At 41.6% G+C, this 20,825-nt stretch overlaps 1 pseudogene; it reads right to left on the minus strand.

Moving 5' to 3' along the window:
* Positions 1–18,518: 18,518 nt before the first annotated feature.
* On the minus strand, positions 18,519–20,249 carry LOC110082203 (vacuolar protein sorting-associated protein 26A pseudogene; annotated as a pseudogene).
* Between the last annotated feature and the right edge of the window lie 576 nt (positions 20,250–20,825).

Consider the following 20,825-nt stretch of genomic DNA (forward strand, 5'->3'; position numbering starts at 1 on the left):
CACACACAAAATCCCTTTTAGTTGCTAGGAAACCTTGCAATGGCAATGATACAAAGATGGAGCAGAATTCCTGTGACTCTTCAGAATCTAAACTGGAAAATCTGGACTGTTTGAACTTAATGGAAAATGACATTTTGATGGAACTCTATCTAAAGAAGCAGAATCAAACCACTGATGGAAATGCAAAATGTCCAATAGTTGCCTGATGACATTTTGAAGAAAGTGGGGGGGGGGGCTGAAACATATGCAATTTATGTTTCCTCTACACATTTTCCATTGATCTACCAGACACATCGTTTGAAGATGTTGCCTTTAAAGTAGCTCTCAATGTGACTTGAAACTCTGAATAAATTAAACCAACCAAAAGTGCACAACAGCATTGTAGTCATGAAACATAGACTGGCGGTGGATCACTAATGATCGATTGATCAATCAACAACAATGTATTGTTATATCATTACTTTATTCCTCTTTGAAATAGCTCATGGCATCCTTTCCAATTTATGTTCAGGCAGGGTTTTGAATTCAGAATCCCTATGTCCTAGCCCACAGGTTCCCAACCTGGGGGTTGGGGGGCCCCAAGGGGGTTGTGAAGTGTTTTTTGTGGGGTTTCCACACTTATTTTGAGTCGCAATTGTTTTTATACTTATTATATTCAATATGGTGTACATAATGTGTTATTTTAATCCTCTCAGCCCACAGATAGATAAATTTGATTTGAATGTTGGGTGGATTTTCCTTTCATGCATTCACATCATGCCCACCCCCTCCGAAAGAGCCACCCTTGCTCATTTCTCCCTGCTCCTCCTTTGGAGGAGAACAGTGGACCCTCGACTTACAGACGGCTCGACTTACAGACTTTTTGAGTTACAGACTTCTCTGGCCACAAAATTTAGGTTCAACTTGCAGCCGGAGAATCGACCTACAGTCCAGAAAAAAACCAAAATGGAACAAAAACGGCCAGTTACGGGATTAATCGGTTTTCAATGCATTGTAGGTCAATGGAGCCTCGACCTACAGACTTTTTGACCTGCAGCCACCGTTCCAATACCGATTAATTTCGTAAGTAGAGGGTCCACTGTAATGTTACCCCTTTAGACCCGAGAACTAACCCCGCTCAAAGAGGCCTGCATGAAATGAGCGCACACCAGGTGCATGCCGGGAACCCGGAAGCTCAAGGGGGTGGCAGACTTGAAAAGTTGTTGCAGCAGCAGTGGGACCTTTCACGTGACCTGAATCTCCTGCGCTTGCAGACACACTGATGGCTGCACAGCAAAGGGAGCAGGGACCTGGGCAGGGCCTCCGGGCCCCACCTCCGTCATGGAGGAGGAAGGCAAGAGGGGCAAAAAGGTGAGGGAGGAGAACCAGCGAGGGGCATGTTTACTTGGGCTTGAGAGTGGGAGACTTTTCACTGAAGTTGCTTTTTAGGGGAAGAAGACATGGAGGGTCGTTTCCACACCCAAAAAAAGTAAATTAAACTCAAAGGGCTTGGCATTTCCCCCCCCCTTCTCAAATTTAATCTGGTAGAGGAAGATTTACAACCCCTTCATAATTATGCATTATGCCATTAATATTAATATATTAGGTTAGAATTATATTATATAAAAATCTATTTCAATGTGTTTTATTTACTCCATTAAGAATACTCTTTTATGCAAATGTGGCAGGGGATCACAGATTAATTGGCAATTCTAAAAGGGGGTCATGACTCAGAAAAAGATTTGGAACCACTGTCCTGGCTCAACTGTAATGGCTACAAACACTGTACAAGGGAATGCCCCAACCTATTTTGGGGAGATCATGCCTTTGGTCTTGCTAACAGGAAAATGTGCAAATCTCTGAATTTATGGAAATCCCAAAAGCTTGTACAAAAGTCGGCTGGCCTACTAAGTACAGTATTAAAGTGATTTGTATGTGTATATACTCACAATGACAATAAAATTATTATTATTATTTGGATTCTGGATTGTGAGCTCACAAATTCAAGGAAGGAAGGAAGGAAGGAAGGAAGGAAGGAAGGAAGGAAGGAAGGAAGGAAGGAAGGAAGGAAGGAAGGAAGGAAGGAATTTGAGATATATCTAATTAAAAAAGGACCAGCCTCAGCTTAATCAATCAACAATGAGAGAAAAAGAAAGAAAAAGAAAACAGGGGAAGCTAAATGTTCCTTCTTACCAACCACCAATCTGATTCAACAGAGTGTGATGCAGTGGTTAGAGAAAGGCTTGGGAGATGTGGATTCAAATCTCCGATAGGTAAAACGTGCTTGGCAACCACATTCTCTCAGGCTGACCTAATCTGCAGGGTTGTTGTAAGGGCAAAGGAGAAAAGGGGAGAGCCGCCTACGTCACCTTCGCTCCCTGGAGGAAAGGAATATATAAATGCATCCACTATGTATGTACAGTACAATAAAGCAAGGAGATTGTTTATTAGGCCACCTAAAAAGTCACAAAAAAAGTTTACAAGTTTTTGAGCTCACAGATCCCTTCCTCAGGCAAGATGATGGTGAAGTAAATGAGGAGGAGAAAGGGGAGGAAGTCTTGATCTATTTACAGTTTGCCTGGCATGTAATGGCGGAGAGAGGCCATACAGACAGTCAAATGGAGAAGATGCAGTGACACAGCGTGCCACATGGGGTCAATGATCAGTTCCTAACCTAGGCCAGGTCAATAAGCAACCATGTTGTCCTGGAACCAACCCCAAAAAATGAACTGCAAATCAGTTTGTGATGGTTCGTGGTCTGTGGCTCATGGGTAGCCACAAACCATGAACGATAATGAAACATTGGTTTTCCAGTTCATGCCCATCTCCAATATAGATACATAGATATAGATGTGAGATTAAAGCTGTTTGTTTGTTTTTGGTGGTATTTATTGCAACATTTTCCATTCAGCCACACTGAGATTTAATTAATTTTCCACCAGAAAAGTATTTATAAGATAAAGGATTTATTAGCCCCTTGTCAAATCTAGCCACAGAAAATGTCAGCAGTACCTTCTGAACTATAAATAATCTATACAATTTTAAGAAGCAATTAAAGACTAGCAGGACTGGAAAATACAGTCAATCCCCTTAGCAAAGAGGACTTTTTCATTATGTATGTGTGCACAGAGAGCTTCCCCCAGTAGGAGAGCTTCATCTCTGACTGGCATCTCTAAGTACCATCACAATGCAAATTATTTATCATCGTTATCCTTTGTAGTAGCAGCAGCAGCTTTTCCTCATTCTCATGTCAAGGATTTCTTTTAACTGACCGTGCCAACTTTATGTTCATCTTTAATCTGTAATAGTTTCATCTTCTAAAAATGAATTCCTTTTAGGCAGCTACTAGCCCCATGAGACCGATGACTAAGGATTAAGATAGATGTTGAGGGGAAAACACAGGTTTTTTGGACTATAGCTCCACAAAAGCGTGGACTGAACGATAATGGAAAAAGTAACTTTTCAACCCTTCTCAACTTGAAGAGAAGGAAGATAATTAAGACCGATGCACCTCTTGGCCTAACTTTAAGGCAGCAGAGTGGCAATCTCCCTGAGCTGGAGGCAATTTGGAGTGACCATAATGGGACTCCACCTTTTACAAACTGGCATGCTGCCTGGAGAAAGTATGGCTGGGAGAGACCTTTCTGTGCTGGAGTGACTGTCAATCACTAACAGCACTAAGCAATCATTCCTTCTCTGTCGGGGAATTCAAAGAGAGCCCTGGCTCTCTGCTCTGTGTCTCTTTTCCTCTCTTGAGTCTGTTGATGTCTGTGGCTGAAAGCAGTCATGTTGTCAGTTTGCTGCTTCATCTGTTCAATTGTAAATAGTGAAACCATTTATTCTTTCTCCCACTAATGTCTCAGAGTGAGTTATTAAGACTGTAAGTGCCAGTTAATGAGAAAGGGGTGGATTACCCTGAAGCTATTCTGCTCTGTGAATCCCTGTACCTCTGCTGCACAGATAGAAGAATTTAACTAGAAATTCAAAATTCTGCAAACCCCCTGCTTGCTTTTGTGTGTCTTCTGCTGTATTAGATTTTAACCAAGTAGAGCAATACTGCCAGGTGATTCCCTCTGATAGCAGATCTCTGAGAATGAAGGCAAGACATGCCAAACACAAGGACATTTTGGCTGGGCTAACAGGATTCCAGGCCTCCTCCAGCAGGTACACCTTTGGGTTAGGATCGCACTGTAGCCGGAAACACCTTTGATCAGTTGAAAAGATGAATAGATTAAAGCCCGTTTTTAATCAACTAGGGAACATCAGGGAACAATTTTCTAATAAGATTGTTTTTAATATTATTAGAGCTTCACGAATGAGCCCAGAAAAAGTATTCTTCCTTTCTTTTCGCATTAGTGGAAATAAATCTTCTCAGATGGTGCTAACATTAAAGATCCCTTCCTCCCCTCATGAACTGGCCTAGTGCTTGAGATCTCAAATGGAGAACCCAGGGTTTTCCCACATTCCTAGGGAGCTAAGCTAGTGTTTTTCTGTAGCAGAATCAGACTTTCTCCATGCCTATTGAATTTCTGGTGAAAGTTCATTGTTTTGTATGGCCTTGGGTTTTTAAAACTGGGTTTTATAATTGCCTTTAAAAATAGTTTCCCCCTTTTTCCAATTCTTTAAAATCTATTTTATTGTCCATTACTTTGGAGTTCGGCTAAACAGAAAAGTGATTACCAAATACTGTAATAGAAATGAATACAGGTGCATGCACCATCGGAATAAATTTTTCTTGCATTGAAACCTGACACATACCGTATCTCCTGCTGAAATTATATAAAGCTGCCATTTATTAGTGCTCTTAACCATTGATCTGATATGCCTAAATTTGTTTAAAATTTGTTAAATTTCTATTTAAATGCAGACTTCTGAGCTACTGATACGGTTTATTGTATATATTGCACACTATAATTTTGTTGATCTCAATGAAGATTTGATATGTTGTGAATCACCCAGAGAGTGTTCACACCAATGGGGCAGCTCAGTGGTTTACATGTCTGGCTAAAGACATTTAGAGTTTGATTCCCCATTGTATCTCCAGAGAGGAGCCAGCCTGTGCAGCCTTGGGCAAACTGCACAGTCCTAGGATGCCTCCAGAAGAAGGGAATGGTAAGCCACTTCTCAGTATTCACTACCTGGAAAGCCAAGAAAAGGGCTGCTGAAAGTCAGAATTGATTTGACATGATTACTAGTATTATTGCACAAGTTGAAATGCGTACATACATACTGATTTGTTTTGGTTAATCAATATACAGCTGGGTTGAGTAATTGTGGTGAGTCACAGGTGGGGGGACAACTCTTGCACCTTCACAAAAAAATGAAGCCCAAAGTGGTTGGAAGCTTATTTGCAGGGTTTTGGGGTGATGGTGTGTGGATGAGTACTTGACGGTATTACAGGGTGCAAGAGGAAGTCCTGACGCCCATGTTGTTGGCTGGAGGGTAAGTTTAAAAAACTGCAATGGGGGTCCTCTTCCCCAGCCTCTGCCATTAGGTAGAAGCCATGTTGGGATGCGTGTGGAGGATCTATTATTTATTTATTTATTTATTTATTTATTTATTGGACTTATATACCGCCCCATAGCGCTACAAGCACTCTCCGGGCGGTTTACAAATTTAATTATACAGGCTACACATTGCCCCCCCCCCAGCAAGGTGGGTACTCATTTTACTGACCTCGTAAGGATGGAAGGCTGAGTCAACCTTGAGCCAGCTACCTGGGATTTGAACCCCAGGTCGTGAGCAGTTTTAGCTGCAGTACAGTGTTTTAACCACTGCGCCACGAGGCGCAGATGTTCCTTTCCTGTTCCCTTGGGGACTAGTGTTAATGTTAAGTACCGGGCCTTGAAACAGGGTCTCCCTGAGTGGAGACAAGTCAGGTCCACTGGGACAAAAGCTGCTCCGTTTCCCCCAAAGCATGGTTCTATTAGCTAGCTGATTCCCATTGTTTTCAATTAGGGGAACCATGCTTTTATATTTGCTGCATATATTGTCACAAAATTCTTTGAGCAAATGAGTCACCATCCAGAGCATTCAAACTAATAGGTTTTGCTCGCCATCTAGTGGTTCTTTGAAGATTGCCAGCTTCTAGTGGAGGGGAAATGCCCACAACAGCTTAGTTAAGACGAAAACAATAAATTGTAAGAAAAGTGGCATTGGGAATCTGCATTGTGCAGCGCTATGTGTTTAGGCTCAGCAGTATAGAGTGGAATCCTAGATTTCAACGCAAACCACTCGGAAAACAACAAACACATCTGAAATGTTGATTTATCTCACAGACTCATAACTAGGGCAGGGCAACTTGGTCTTTGATCCAAGCTGCTGAAATTTAGAGGGCACAATAATTTTCTGGTGCATAAGGGTGAACCCGCTCATTTGTATTGTCTACTGAAAGGGCCACTTTTCTCCAGGCAGAAGGAAACACAAACCAACGGGACTAAGGGTGGAACCAATACTGCATTTCCATTGCGCATGCATGCATGCCCGTTTTTTTTTCTTGTCTTCTTCCTGTATATGCCAATCTCATTTGACCCAAACTTAATCAAGAGAGTAGGGGAGCCTGGAGTGACAAAATTGCTGGTTACAGCTATGTTACAGAGAGAGGAAGAATGGCTTGGATTGAGAGGCTGACCAACAAAGAAGAACAAAAGCAAATCAATAAAAATGAAGAAATTTTTAAAATAAATGCAATTCAAAAAGGCAGAATTCTCCAGTCCCAGGCAAAATAAATAAGAAAAGAATAGAGGGGAGAACTGTTGGAGTTTTCACAACCTTGCATGCTGTGTTTTGAGTGACTAGGAGGGTCTTTCTGGGCTGGGGTGACTGTCAGTCTGTCCAGCGCCAACCAAACACTCCTTCCCTGCCTCTGAATTAAAAGAACACCCTACCTCTCTGCTAGGTTCAGTCTGTTGAATTGTTAGTTTCCTGCTGTTCTGTTCATAACTGTAAGTAATGAAACGTTTTTATTCTTTCACCTACAAATGTTTCACAGTGAGCGTTCTTATAATATGGTTTGGGAAGTCTGATTTAAGAAAGGAAACCAAGCACCCCCTGATCCTTCTATAAATTGTGTTACATGACTGCATGTCTTTTAAGTTCTTAATAATATTTTTCCTCTATTTCCCACATTTTAATTTTCAGCTGTACCACGTATTTTATAATGGGACATTTTGCATCCAATTTATATGCTTTAAACCAGAGGGCTCCAACCCCCAGTCCACGGTCTGGTGCGTGGCCTGAGCTGGACCAAGCCGCAGAAACATACCTCTGCACACACTCCCACTTGCACAGCCCATTTGCACCTGCGTGCACTTGCACCCACGTGAGCGATCCCCCCACCCCTTTGCACACGTCTACGAGTGCCCCGAGCACCGCCCCGCCCTTTGCTCATGAGCACGTGCACCCGCACGAGTGCTGCGCCACCCTTTGTGCATGAGCACCCTTGTGCTTCTTTGCACATGCGCAAGAGCGCAGGGGGGTGCCCTGCCTTCCCCAGCTGGTCCGCGGGGCTAAAACTGTTGGGGACTGCTGCTTTAAACAAATGCTTTGCCAGTTTTCTATTTACAATTATTTCTTTTTAACTTTGAGAAGCATTCAAAAAAGTGATTGCATACCCATTATACAGTTCCAAGATCCTGCCAGCTAGGGCTGGGGCTGCCAGAAGAAAATTACTTCTCTGCAGAACTTGGAAAGCTACTTTTGAAAAGTAATTTGTTATCTTCTCTATGAAAATAGTTGGGAAGTATGCCACTGTTGTACAGTACTGAAAATATAGCATGTTGCACAACTTGTTTCACTTTTTATTACCTTTCATTCCATTTTTGTCAAAAACCTAGGATTGATAGTAATAGTGGCATAAAACTTTAAAAATTCCAACCAAACAGTCTTATTATACTTTTCAGAGTAACTTCTGAAACTAGAAAAATGTTGAGCATTGTACAAATTAAAGATAAAATTTTGAAAAATTAATAAAACACCTGTGGCATCTTAAAAGCTATCTAATGTAATTTAATGTGAGCTTCTATGGATCAAATCCACTTCATCTAACGTAAGTGGGCTCGTTCTTAAGTCTGAGGAAGTTGACGGGTCCACAAAAGCTCCCATTAAAATATAGCAGTTAGTCTTTGAGATGCCACAACATTTTTGTCTTCTTTAATTTTTTAAATTATCTTTTTTTTTTTTTGCCTAATATGCTAACAGACTGACACAGCTACCTCTTCTGGGAAAACGCTATTTATTACATCGGCAAAGTAAATCTTACCCTCCTCTTTCCACTTTTTATGAAATGGAAGTTTGTTGTTGCCTTGGTTCCTTAAAACAAGTATAATTAGCTAAAAACAACAACAACATTATTGTAACACATTATTTCCAAGATCAATGTTGAGTCAATGCTGAGAGTGGCCATGCCAGCTGGGGTGTTGTAACAGTCCAAGAAAACTCCCTCTGCGATGTCATCTACTAATGTTCTTAATTTCCACAGAATGCTTTTGGGCTAAGAGGGGGTTCAGAGGCATTCTGGGAAAATGAAGATGGCAAGCATTTAACAGAGGGGAGTTTGCCCATTAATCCTTCAGGCCTTCCAGCAACACTGTGAACATTAGGCTTTAGAGAAAACAGAGCTTGGGAAAGGGGTTTTAAAAAAAAAGACAATTTCCAGAATTCCCCGGCAACTCCAGTGGCTGAAGGATTCTGAGAACGGCAGTCCAAAAAAAGGAATTTCATTCTCCGGGAAAGCATTAGCTAGTACTAGTATTATTCTGCACGAACCCTTGACATTTCCCCTCAGAGGCTTAAGTAGCCCATTATTATTAACTGAATTACAGCGAACCCACACGCACACCTGATAAACTAAGGAAGTAAGTAACAAACAAGTCATTGCTGTTCCCGAGGAAACAAAATTCTTAAAACTATTTACACAGATTGAGTTCGATTTAAATTGTTGGCTTTGCTGGGAGTGAACTGGCTTGAATCTACACAGGCTGAGCTATAAAATAAGCAAGGATTTGTCTACCTCAAACAAATATTTTTTAAAAAATCTTGGAAAATACAAAGGGCTGGCTTTCTGGAGGCAATCAAACAGTACCTTTATAAGTCGCTTATTTAGAAGAGTTTTTCCACGTATGATGATGAGAAAAAGCATTACTGAAATGAGATAAACATTTGGGGTGACCCACACTCTGCACAACAAGGGACTTTTCTTCATGATAATTTATCTACCAGTCTACTTCACAGTGGGTGGGTGTGGGATCTGCATCTCAAAGAGTTCTCGTCGTCATCATTGCTGTCACCATCATGTGTCATCAAGTCATTTCTGCTTTATAGAAGCTATAATAGGGTTTTTGAGATATGTGACGTTTGTAAGGGATATGTTAACATTCCCACACATACTTCCACCAAGTTTCCACAGCTGAGTGGAGATCTGAAGCCAAGTGTTCTCATCCTACACTCTACCCACTACATCATATTAGTTGTCAGGAAAAATGTCCTCAAGCACCTTCCAACTCGTGACCAAAATCATAAGTTGTCAAGGTATGTCAAATGTTCAAGGAGTGGTTTGCCATGGCCATTTCTCCCATAGGTTTTCATGGCTAAGCAAGACTTTGAACTCAGGTCTCATGAGCCCTAATCTGACTCAGAGCCAGGACTAACAATTTTGGCACCCGGGGCGCCTGGCACCATCTCTCACCCACTCTGCCATAAGCTTTGGGTGCAACCACCACCAAGGGACTGGAGGAAGAGGATGTATAATAAAGCTGGCTGGAGTTGTTGATCTTTATCTTCCTAGCAATCACCGGTAGATTCACTTCTAGATCTCAGGATGCTTTATATTTTGGTACCCTGGAGCAAAGTCCAGTTGCCCTGACCCTAGTTATGGCCCTAGAATGACTGCGTTAAAGATGGAATCCCAAATTCAGGAGGAGGGTCCCAAAGGGCAAAAGCCGTTAATTTCATACTGAGCTAAACAGATATTTGAGGACATGATACTTTTATGAAACCAAGCAGCAAGAGATAGCAGCAGTGCATCTGCACAGAACATTCTAGTCCAAAAAGGCTTGTCGGCTAGATAGTATGGTCCGCAGAGACAAATCCAAGGGGGTGCCAGAAAGAGTATTCTGAGATCACAGCAATTCAGATCTGGGGAAAGTTATTTTCTTGGACTATAGCTCCTTCTGTCCCTGCCAACTAGATAAGATCTGGGATATGTTATCCGAAAACACACACGCGCACACACACACGCACACACTATAGTTTTCACGATGTACAATCTGGGCATATGAGAAGGCAAAATTTGCTGGAAAGACAACAATGCCAGGAAAAGTTGAAGGCAGCAGGAAACGAGGAAGATCAAATACGAGATGGATTGACGCCCTAAAGGAAGAGGCAGGCTTGAGTTTACAAGAGCTGAGCAGGGCAGTTAAACAGGATATTCTGGAGACTGCTCATTCATAGGGTTGCCATGAGTCAGAGGGAGCTTGACCGCACATAACTACAGTTTTCTAAACCTACCATCCACACACAGGAGAAGAGGTGACAAAAATGGTTTCGGGGCTCTACTGCTAAAGACCAAAGGTGTCACTTCAACTTGACCGAAAACTTATCCGAATCTATTTCTTTGCCACAAAAAGGGAAAGTCGCTGGCAGAAAACTAGATGCCAAGGAGGAAGTTCTAGATTATCATTTCCTGAAAGAGATTTTAAAGAAACGTACAGAGCAACATTATCACATGACCTCTCCTTTACAATAAAAAGTGATTCATCTCAGAGACAAGATTCTTACCTGTTTCCAAGAACAGGGGCCTCAGCCATTGTTGTAAGGATTACCGAGACAATATACAGTAAGTGTTTTAAATACACAGAGAGTATCATATCCTTGCTTATCAGAGTGGTTCTGAAGAGCCTGATAGAGCATATCTCGGAAGCATGTACTCAACAACCACTTTAGAAACTCTTCAGTAATTCAAGGACTGTTTCTCACAAGGGAAATATGGATATGAAGCAGGGCAAGGAGCCTCTGGGTGTTCAGATATTCTTGGACTGCCACTCCCATCAGGCACAGCTGGCCAGCCGATCTAGTGGCCAGGGATTATGGGAGTTGTAGTCCAGTTGTAGTCCAGTTGTGGCTTTTGCTTGTAAAATGCATACTAGTGTGAAAAGAAGAGAGCTACCAACTATTATTTGTATCTATAACTCGCCAAATCTCTCTGCTGGCATGACCCAATCTGAGATAATCTGGGAGTTGTAGGTTTTCAGGTTCTCAGACTGAGAAAGCACAATCTTCCATTCAGATCTTTGTTGGTATAGGTGGGCATTTGGAAAAGAATGCTATGCATTTTTCTTTCTACTGATCCCAAGGTGCAAAATGTAGCATAATGAAGTGAGCAACCCAGTGTTTGACATGAATGCTCTGTGACATGATGACAGAGAGCTGGTTCATGGCCTGAGGGGGGTACCACAGTCACCTTCTTGTTAATACAAAGGTATTATCCTGAAAGAGCAACCTCTCTTAAGGTTTTGTTGAAAAGACAATGAAGCCCAACCTATTTTCCACATAATGAGACACCAAATAATTGCTGTCTCATTATTTCACAGGGCTGCCAGAAATGTCCCAGGTCTCATCTCTTCCTGGTACACCATTAATCCCATTCAAACCAATGCAAATAATGAGTCAAGCCACATGTTATCCAGGTAATTTTAACTCTCTTTAGATCAGACTGACTTCATGAGCATGGAAGCTTTTTAAAGCTAAAAAGGAGTTAAAGAGTTACAATATGAGGGTAAAGGTACAAACAAGCTCTTAGCACTGATAACCAGTTCTAAAATCCAGAACTGCACGCTTACATCAACAGTTTACATCAATTTATTCCTGCAAACTGGTGACCAAAATTAGATATCCATAAACAATCATTTCTAAGAGGAAACTCAGGGAAAAATACAACTGAACATATTTATTTACATCTGCCAAGAAATGCTTCTTCAATGACATGCTAACATGGAACTCCTCCCTCTGAAAACTATATACAGTATTTGTAAATATACTAGTTGACTTTTATGAAGAATTTAGTTAATGCTAGGGAGTTATAATACCACTCGCGTCCATTTCCAAGTGTGTAGAGAACATACCATTTGATGTGTCCACATCCTAAGGATTCATGTCTTATCCTAACACAACATCTGTGAGATTCCAGGAGGAAGTGACGGTATTCCATGCCACAAAAGACCCCAGCAAGATCTGTAATTCCTCCTGTAATTCTAAAATAAAGTGGCTTGCTTCACAGCATTTTTTAAATGTGTAGACCAGTCACAGTATATTGTGGGGCAGTGGTAAGTGTGCTTTCTTTTATGACCAATCAGACTCGCGATTGGTGTGTTCCTTCTTACTATGACAACTAAATTTTCCCTTAAGTACTTGCATGCATATTTCTGGTGTCTGTTGATATTCAACAGAAGAGTACCAATCATTTTGGAATCAAAATGCTCCCCCAAAAATCCACTGTACGCAAAATGTAATGGTAAGAAAAGGACCTACAATGAAATTCAACAGACTACAATTCATGGATAAATGGATGGATTTATTCCCCACCATCTTCTTTATTCAGGGAATCAAGACAGCTTACAAAGTAGGGGAGGAAGAAAAACACCATTGTCACAGACATTATCATATCACTTTTATATCTGTGTTTTATATATATAGTCATAGCCAAAACATGGGCACCCTTGCAATTCTGTCAGAAAATACAACCCTTCTCTCAAAAAATTCTTGCTCACATGTTCATTTCTTTGGTTTGTGTTGGAACAACACGTACAAAAAAAAAAAAAAACAGAAAAAAAGTCAAATCTGATACAACCCCAAACAGAACCCCAAAAATGCACTGCCCAAAAGGCTCATATGGGAAAACACAGTCTTTCAGATAACATGAGCCCAAATCATATGTGGTTTTATACGTGATAACTAGCACTGTGAATTGGGTCTGGAAATCTACACCAGTCGATTTCATGACTTCATCTGTCTATGATCTCCACAGCCCTGCTCCTCACCCCCCACCCCCAAGGTGGCTGGAACCCTTACAATACCTTGAGCAGGGATGGGTTTTCTTCCCAGAAATACATTGCTGCAAGTTCTCCCTCTTGAATGGGCAATAATGACCAATTAGCATTCCAAAAGACGCAGTAGGGACAAAGCCTGCTAGAACTGGTTTGTAGACTTTGAGATTGAATGTTTATTTCTGGTGCTGGGAAACAATTCTCCTAGAAAGTCTTGAGCTGATTGATGCACTAGCGCTCTTTGGAGACATGTTGTGACCATTACTCATGTATTCTGGGGCTGCTCCAGTCTAACCCTAACATGATAACCAGGACAGTAGCCTTTGTCTGCTCACTGCTGGAGTCCTGAAATTTCCACATGAAGATTGTCACAGCAAAAACAATGAAGGGTTTTTTGAGTCTCCCTGGGGTTTGAATACAGGCTGTCATTACGAATGACTGCATTTCTAGATTTAATCTTAATCTTAGAAGTGCAGAGCTGGAAGGGACCCTATGGACCATCAATTCCAGCCTCTGTTAGGGGATTCAAACTCCAAAACCACTGAGCTGTCCAGAAGTTCTGACTTCACTGGTAAGGTAAAGGTTCCCCTTGACATTGTAGTCAGTCGTGTTCAACTCTGGGGGCGGTGCTCATCCCCGTTTCCAAGCCGTAGAGCCAGCATTTGTCCGAAGACAGTTTCCGTGGTCACGTGGCCAGCGCGACTTAGATTCTGAATGCTGTTTACCTTCCCACTGAGATGGTACCTATTTATCTACTCGCATTTTACATGCTTTCGAACTGCTAGGTTGGCAAGGAGCTGGGACAAAGCGACTTACAACTGCTGGTCTTCTGACCCTGCAGCACACAGAGGTTTCTGTGGTTTAGCCCGCAGCGCCACCACGTCCCCCACTTCACTGGTACATTTATCTAATCCTGGTGGCAAATAAGTATAACCGCTATTACTATTCTCTTCTGCTTGTGTTTCAGTTTAAAACCCCAGTCATCTCTCTTGATTACAGTGGTAAGTGGTTGTCCCACAGATATGCAGAATTAGCTGATTTCACAAATAAATATTTATTTATTTTATTTATTATTGCTTTAAAATATTTTACCCCACATTTCTCCTAAAAAAGGACCCAATATGGCTTACATAATTAAAATGCAATATTAAAAGCTAAAGCTGGAATAATTAATAACATTTTATTTAAAATGTTAGGTAAAAGCATTAAGAAATCTTTAAAATGCCAACAGGAAAGGAGTCCAGTTCCCATGACTCAACTTCCAGATAACCTCAGCTGGATGACTGAGAATCTTCACAGCTACATTAAGAAAAACAGATTTTGAAGCAACAAAATATAAACTATCCTGTTTATTGTTTCCTGAATCTGCCCAAAGAGAAAGGTCTTTGCCTGCTTGCAGATAGATAGCAAAGAAGGGGCCAGCCTGGCTTTTTGTGGGAAGGATGTAACAAACATATGTTTTCCACTATTGCAAACTCATTTTCTGTATACATTAGGATTTTTCTCATATATAACAAAGTTATAACTATTTGTAAATAACAAAGATCAAACCGTATTATTCCAGAAACCATTAAGCAGAATTAGAAATATTGTAAGCGCCAGTATGGTGCAAATTGTCTCCAAAAATTTATTCGCGTTCCCAAGGACTAACTTAAAGCATCAACATTGTGAGTGTATGGACACAAACACACAGAGGCAAAGCCATAAATGAATGGAATTTTCTCATGCACAGACTGTATTTCAACACATTAGCACAAGTCATAAAAAATAACAACAGATTTTTTTCAGTGAATCACTGCTATGCCTTGAGCAAAGATTCCAAGACACGGATGGCAGTAACATTCCTTCATGTTTCCATTTCTAAAGTTAAACCACTTTAAAGAAACTGAATTCTTAGGGGCTTGCCAACTGTGTACTTTATTTTAAAAATATGTTTTGCTCAATACAACAGATTTGTGCAAATTTTATTTACGCCCATGCTGCAAACATTCCGTTCCCAATTACAGTTTTCCATTGTGTGACATTTCTTTATTTTAGCGGTTACCTTTCTAGTAAAATAAAATCAATGGCATAATGTCAGTATCTGCTGTCTGCAAATGTTCCTTTTTGAAGTTTCACCCATCATTCACCACACTTAAGCCTGCAGTCTAAGTGCGCCCTGCGCCCCCAAATCAAAATAGTGCCCTTATTAACCACCATGATAGTATATAATCTTAGAACTGCAGAACTGGAAGGGACCTTATGGATCAAGTCCAGCCCATGTGAAGGAGGCACTGTGGGGGTATCGAACTCTCAACCTTTTGCTCTACAGCCAGATGCTTTAACCAGTCAGTTATTCAGCAGTTATTTAGTGCCTGCAAATAGTAAGGGGAATGCTGTTTGTATTCCACTAAAAATGAAGACTGAAGATAAATTTCAGACCTAATGACTTGCTAAACTCCAAGCCAGCACCCTTTGAAAGAGCTGTGAAATTTACTCCTAGGACTGGGTCTGCAAGAATTTCGGTAACATTGTAGTGTGATACATTCTGATTCTGTCTTGTTTGGAATTTATTATAGGCTTACCTCTCTCAATCCTTCTTCCCTCTCTTTACATTCTCAAGTGGAATGATCCAACAAGCAGTTTCTGGAGGCACAACTCTGAAAGGAAATTAAAAACCACTCTCAAAAACTTTGCTGTGGTCTCTGGTCTGGAGGGGAAGGGAGACACATCAGCAGGACTTGAAAACAGATCTTACATATATTTATATAACAGCCAAATAATTAGTGAGGCTTGCTACCAAGTCAGTTGAATCTAGTCTGATCTGGTCAGACTATATTATACTATACTATACTACACTACACAGCACGGAACACTATACTATAGAGAACAGTAAAGTCAGGCCTGTCACCCTGGCCCTAAAAATCTAATTATGGATAATTAAAATCTACTACTTTCCTAGTTAGGGATAAATTACGATTGTTCTAATGGGCATGCCACTCACTTTGAGAAGTTGGTGCACCAACTGAATTCACAGGTCACTTCTTCTGCAATCAAACCTGCCTGAAAAAAAAATAGAAAGGCTAATAAGCTTTCAGGCATTCTATCTAATCCACTCAACCCAGATGAGAGGGGTAGGTTTTTCATTTCTGGGGCTTTAAAAAGTGGACAACATAGGTAGCACCGTGTTAGGAATGGGAATTCTTAAGCGCTGAAAAAGGTCTGCTTGTCACAGTGCGAGGTGTTTTCACCTCCCACAGCTGGCACATTAGCTTGCTTTGTTTTGCACTTGGTCATTGGAAAGGAGCCACCCATTTCATTTGCAAGTGTAGTTATGATGCATGAACCTTGGGGAGAACCGAGTTGCTGGAACACTGACGTCCTTTTCTGCTGCAGGAGAGAATTGAGCTACCATCTGGTTTGATGTGTTCTACTCTGTTATTAAGTGCCTGCTTAGTTTTGAATGGCAGAATATGTGTCATGTGTGGTGCCCTACTTCTGTTCAGGAAAAAAAAGCTTTTATGGGCGGTACATCCCAGAATAATTCTGGGCGTTGGCAGTCCCCAAAAGCACCTTTTCCAAACTTCGTTCTCCCTGTTCTGCCATCCAGTTTCACCCTTACTTCTCCCAGCTTCTCTTTTTCTCTTTCACTCTTCCCTTTCAAGTTGTGGCAGGACCTGTATGGCTGTTGCTTCCCCAAGTTTGCCAGTGCACTCAGATGGTGAGATAGGAAACTATAATTTATACGGTTTTGAAATACCCAGGTACAACGCTGACAAGCTGCTTTTGAAGATTGGCAACCCGTATACAGCATTTGAACATGACAGTTCCCTCCCCTACCCGGTTTGACATATGTCACTTTACTGCCAAACATCAGGGCAAGTGTAATTACCACTGCAAAGCAAAGGCAAGGCAAAAGAATAAACCGACTTCTTTCCATTTCCTTAATCTTATCATGCATGCACAGCAGTTGGACTAGAAAGGTGGAGCACTTAGAAATTAGATGTTGCTGATTAACTATATTGGAAGATTTTTTCCAACCAGGTACAAGCTGTTCCTTAAAAAATGTAGTATTACTAGAAGGACTCTCAAGAACATTTCCACGGTAACCAGCCACTGTTAGGCATGCGGCTTCCAGATTTCTTGCACTGCAACCTCCAGAGTTCACCATGAATTTCCCCAGCCAGAATTCTGGGAGTGGCAGCTAAGAAACCTAAGTTAAGGTCTTCATAAATCTCCTGAGTGAACACTTTTTGCCTCCGAAGAAGGAATGGGAGTGGCTAAGCTCCAGGAGAACTGCAAGCAGTGGTTCCCAACCTTAGGTCCCCAGATGCTCTTGAATGACAAACCCCAAAAATTCTGGCCAGCACAATTAGTGGTAAAGATTTCTGTGCATTGTAGTCCAAGAACACCTGGAAACCTGAAGTAAATAATCACTGGATTAGAGTACTGGTAGGATTTTTTAAAAAATCTTTGAGAGGCACCCTTTACAAAACCTTGTGGGAAGACAGACTACCAGTCCTGTAACCCATTGAGGTGCCACTGGAGCTTAGCCACTTCTAGGCATTCCCATCTTCAAAGGCAAATAGTACTTGCTCCCCAAATGTACCAAGACCCATGATGAAAAGCTCCTCTGTGCACTTAGATTTCTTGGCTGTAGCTTCCAGAATTCTGGCTGGGGAAACTCCTTATTAAATCTGGGGCTGGAGGTTCAAGAAATCTGAAAGTCCCACACCTACTTTTTGTTGCGGTGCCAGAAAACTGACTGGTTGAATAGTGCCCATAAAAGCTGTACATATGGTTCATGGAGCTGGTTAGTATCTCTCAAATGAAATATCTCAACATCTGTACACTTTACAGAGGGTTTTCTCTTGTACACATATTGCTCTTCCCAGAAATTAACCAGAGAGACTTTGCTCCAGATGTCCTCTATTGGACAATTATTCTTAGTGATGATGACACTCAAATTATAGACTATTATCTCCAGGAATATCAGCAAGACGGTATTCCTACATAGGTTTTAGTGCCAAGTAAAAGACTTTTACATTCACAGCTTTTTTAAAACGTGAGAATAGTGGTTGTATTTTAAGTTGGTCTGCAAGAAACAGAAGCTCAGAGTTAGTTCCATGGGCTTGCTTTAATAGTAGTTCCCCATGCCTGAGCAGCGGTCCCCAACCTTGGGCCTCCAGATGTTCTTGGACTTCAACTCCCAGAAATCCTAGCCAGCAGAGGTGGTGGTGGAAGCTTCTGGGAGTTGTAGTCCAAGAACAACTGGAGGCCCAAGGTTGGGGACCACTGCTCTAGAACAAAGGAGTCAGTTCCCATGCTCACCATGGGAAGTTGCTATAGCTCAGTGGGCTGGAGCTAAAATCTCCACTACACCTCCCTAGAGGGCAACCAGCCAAGATCACCCAAAGTGTTGCGGCCAAGGGGGCTATGTTTCCTGCTACCTGTGCAGCCTTGAGAGTTGCACAGTCCCTTAATACTATCAGAAGAAGCAAGTGGCAAAGTCCAAGGACTTTATGCCTAGAAAATCAGGGGAAGGGGTGTCAACTTAACTCAAAATTGGCTTGATATTATTGCTGTAAGATTTTCCAAAGCAAAGTTATCATGGCATGATCTTCTGTTGCTTGAAGGAAATGCACACATTAAAATTCCTCCTTAAAATAGTTCTTTGGCTCTTGGCTTCTGATAGTTGTTTTTGACTGTTCCGCTTATGTATTTTCATTTCCTTTATTCTACATTGCTCTTTTTCATATATATAAAGGTGTAAGTATAAGGGAGACCCATTGTTTACATCTATTTCCATACCTGTTTCCTCTTGACTGCCCATGGAAGATCAACCAGAAATTATCTGGCATGCCAAAAAGAGTCTTATGGGTATAGATCCATTTAAATTGGTGCTAGATTTAGATTAGTCATCCTTCAGTCTCGAGAGACTATGGTAACGTGCTCTGAATAGACGACTTGGAACAGTGTATAGTGTGGCTGAGAAGGCCAATTTGAGAGTTACCATCCCTTCCACAAGGAAGACAATCTGTCCCCTGTCCAGCTCCTTGATTTGGCTGGTTTCGGGACTGCCTCTTTGGCTAGGCCTGCTGGACAAGTGTCTCTTCAAAATGGAAGAGGTCTTGATGCACCGCCTGCCTCCAGGCTGAATGCTCAGAGGTCAAGGTTTCCCATCTGTTGAGGTCCATTCCTAAGGCCTTCAGATCCCGTTTGCAGATATCCTTGTATCGCAGCTGTGGTCTCCCTCTGCAGTGATTTCCCTGCACTAATTCTCCATACAGGAGATCTTTTGGAATCTTAATTGGTGCAGCATTTATTATTTCATATTTTGTGACAGCCACTGTCTCTGTCACAGTACTGGGTCCAATTCTAGTTCTCTTTTCTTAATCAGCTGTAATTCCATGTGTTGACTTTTTATTTTTACTAAAACAGAGCTGGCTGGATAGATCAGTGGTTTAAGTATCTGGCTGTAGAGCCAGAGGCTGGGAGTTCGATTCCCCACTGTGCCTCCTGCAAGTACAGCCAAACTGTGTGGCCTTGGGCAAACTGTACAGTCCCAAGGTACCTCCGGAAGGAAGGGAGGGAGGGAGGGAGGGAGGGAGGAAGGAAGGAAGGAAGGAAGGAAGGAAGGAAGGAAGGAAGGAAGGAAGGAAGGAAGGAAGGGAGGGAGGGAGGGAGGGAGGGAGGGCAAACCACTTCTGAGTATTCTCTACCTAGGAAACCCTGAAAAGGGTTGCCATGTCAGAATTGTGATGTCAGAATTGGCACATGATTTAGAGAAGTAAATTTTTCCAGCAATCACATCCTTTAAAATATGATACTTGGATTTTTTCTATTCCAATTCTCTGTGCAGACAACCTTCAATGCCTGGGTGTATTGCAAGTTGGTAAACATTGAGATCATACTCTTTTACTAAGTTTGCCCATCTTAACATTGTCACTTTAATGAATTGCCTCAGATCGACATCAGCACCAACGTGAGATTCACATGGCTTCTCCATTTGCATGAATTCAGTCATAATTTCAACTTTGTTAATTTCCCACGTATGGCCATCTCTCTCACTAGGCTTAGAGACTCATGAGTATTGCTCTTGTTATTGGAAAGTTCCATTTGTTGTACAAATCCACTTCTGATTTCTTGATGCTCTACCCTTTTGCCATGTTGTTTGAAGACTATGTTAATCTTTCTTGAAAGAAATTCAATGTCATAGAACAGATGTTTGTCAGTTTTACCATCTTCTGTTTTGATTTATTGTTTTCCTTGTGTCATTAAGCAACATCAGACACACAAACGGGACCAAACAAGCCTCTAAGAAAACTCATAAATCCTGTCCAGACTGGCCGTTTTGGGTGCGAGGTGAAATGGGCTACAAAGGGTCTGGTGAGGTCAGGAGGGGGAGGAGCAGTGATGTACCATTTGAGGCGCTTCTCTCGTCCAAATAGCAATGACCCCTTGTAGCTCAGTCAGCAGCTGAAGCAGAAACAGCAAATAAGGAGGGGAAGAGAAAAGAGAAGGTGGAAAATGAGTGAGTATGGAGGGAAAAAGATCTAGGACAGAAAGAAACAAAATAGGGAGAGCAAAGAGGGTGCTGTTCAGATGGAAAAGAAAATGGAATTGCAATTTGACAGAAATGAAGAGCATGGAAGAGCAGCCAGGAGATGCAAAAGAGTACAGAAACATCAGGTGAAACTGCCAAGAAAGGATGGATGGACAGGAGGAGAAATTAAAAAGATAGGAGGAATTGGAAAAGAAAGGAGGGAAAATGAAGGAAGAGAAGGGATGGGAGCAGAGAGGCAGAGTGCGGGGAGCGAAGCCCTG

This window comes from Pogona vitticeps, chromosome 13, assembly GCF_051106095.1.
Source record: "Pogona vitticeps strain Pit_001003342236 chromosome 13, PviZW2.1, whole genome shotgun sequence".
Classification (NCBI taxonomy): Eukaryota; Metazoa; Chordata; class Lepidosauria; order Squamata; family Agamidae; genus Pogona; species Pogona vitticeps.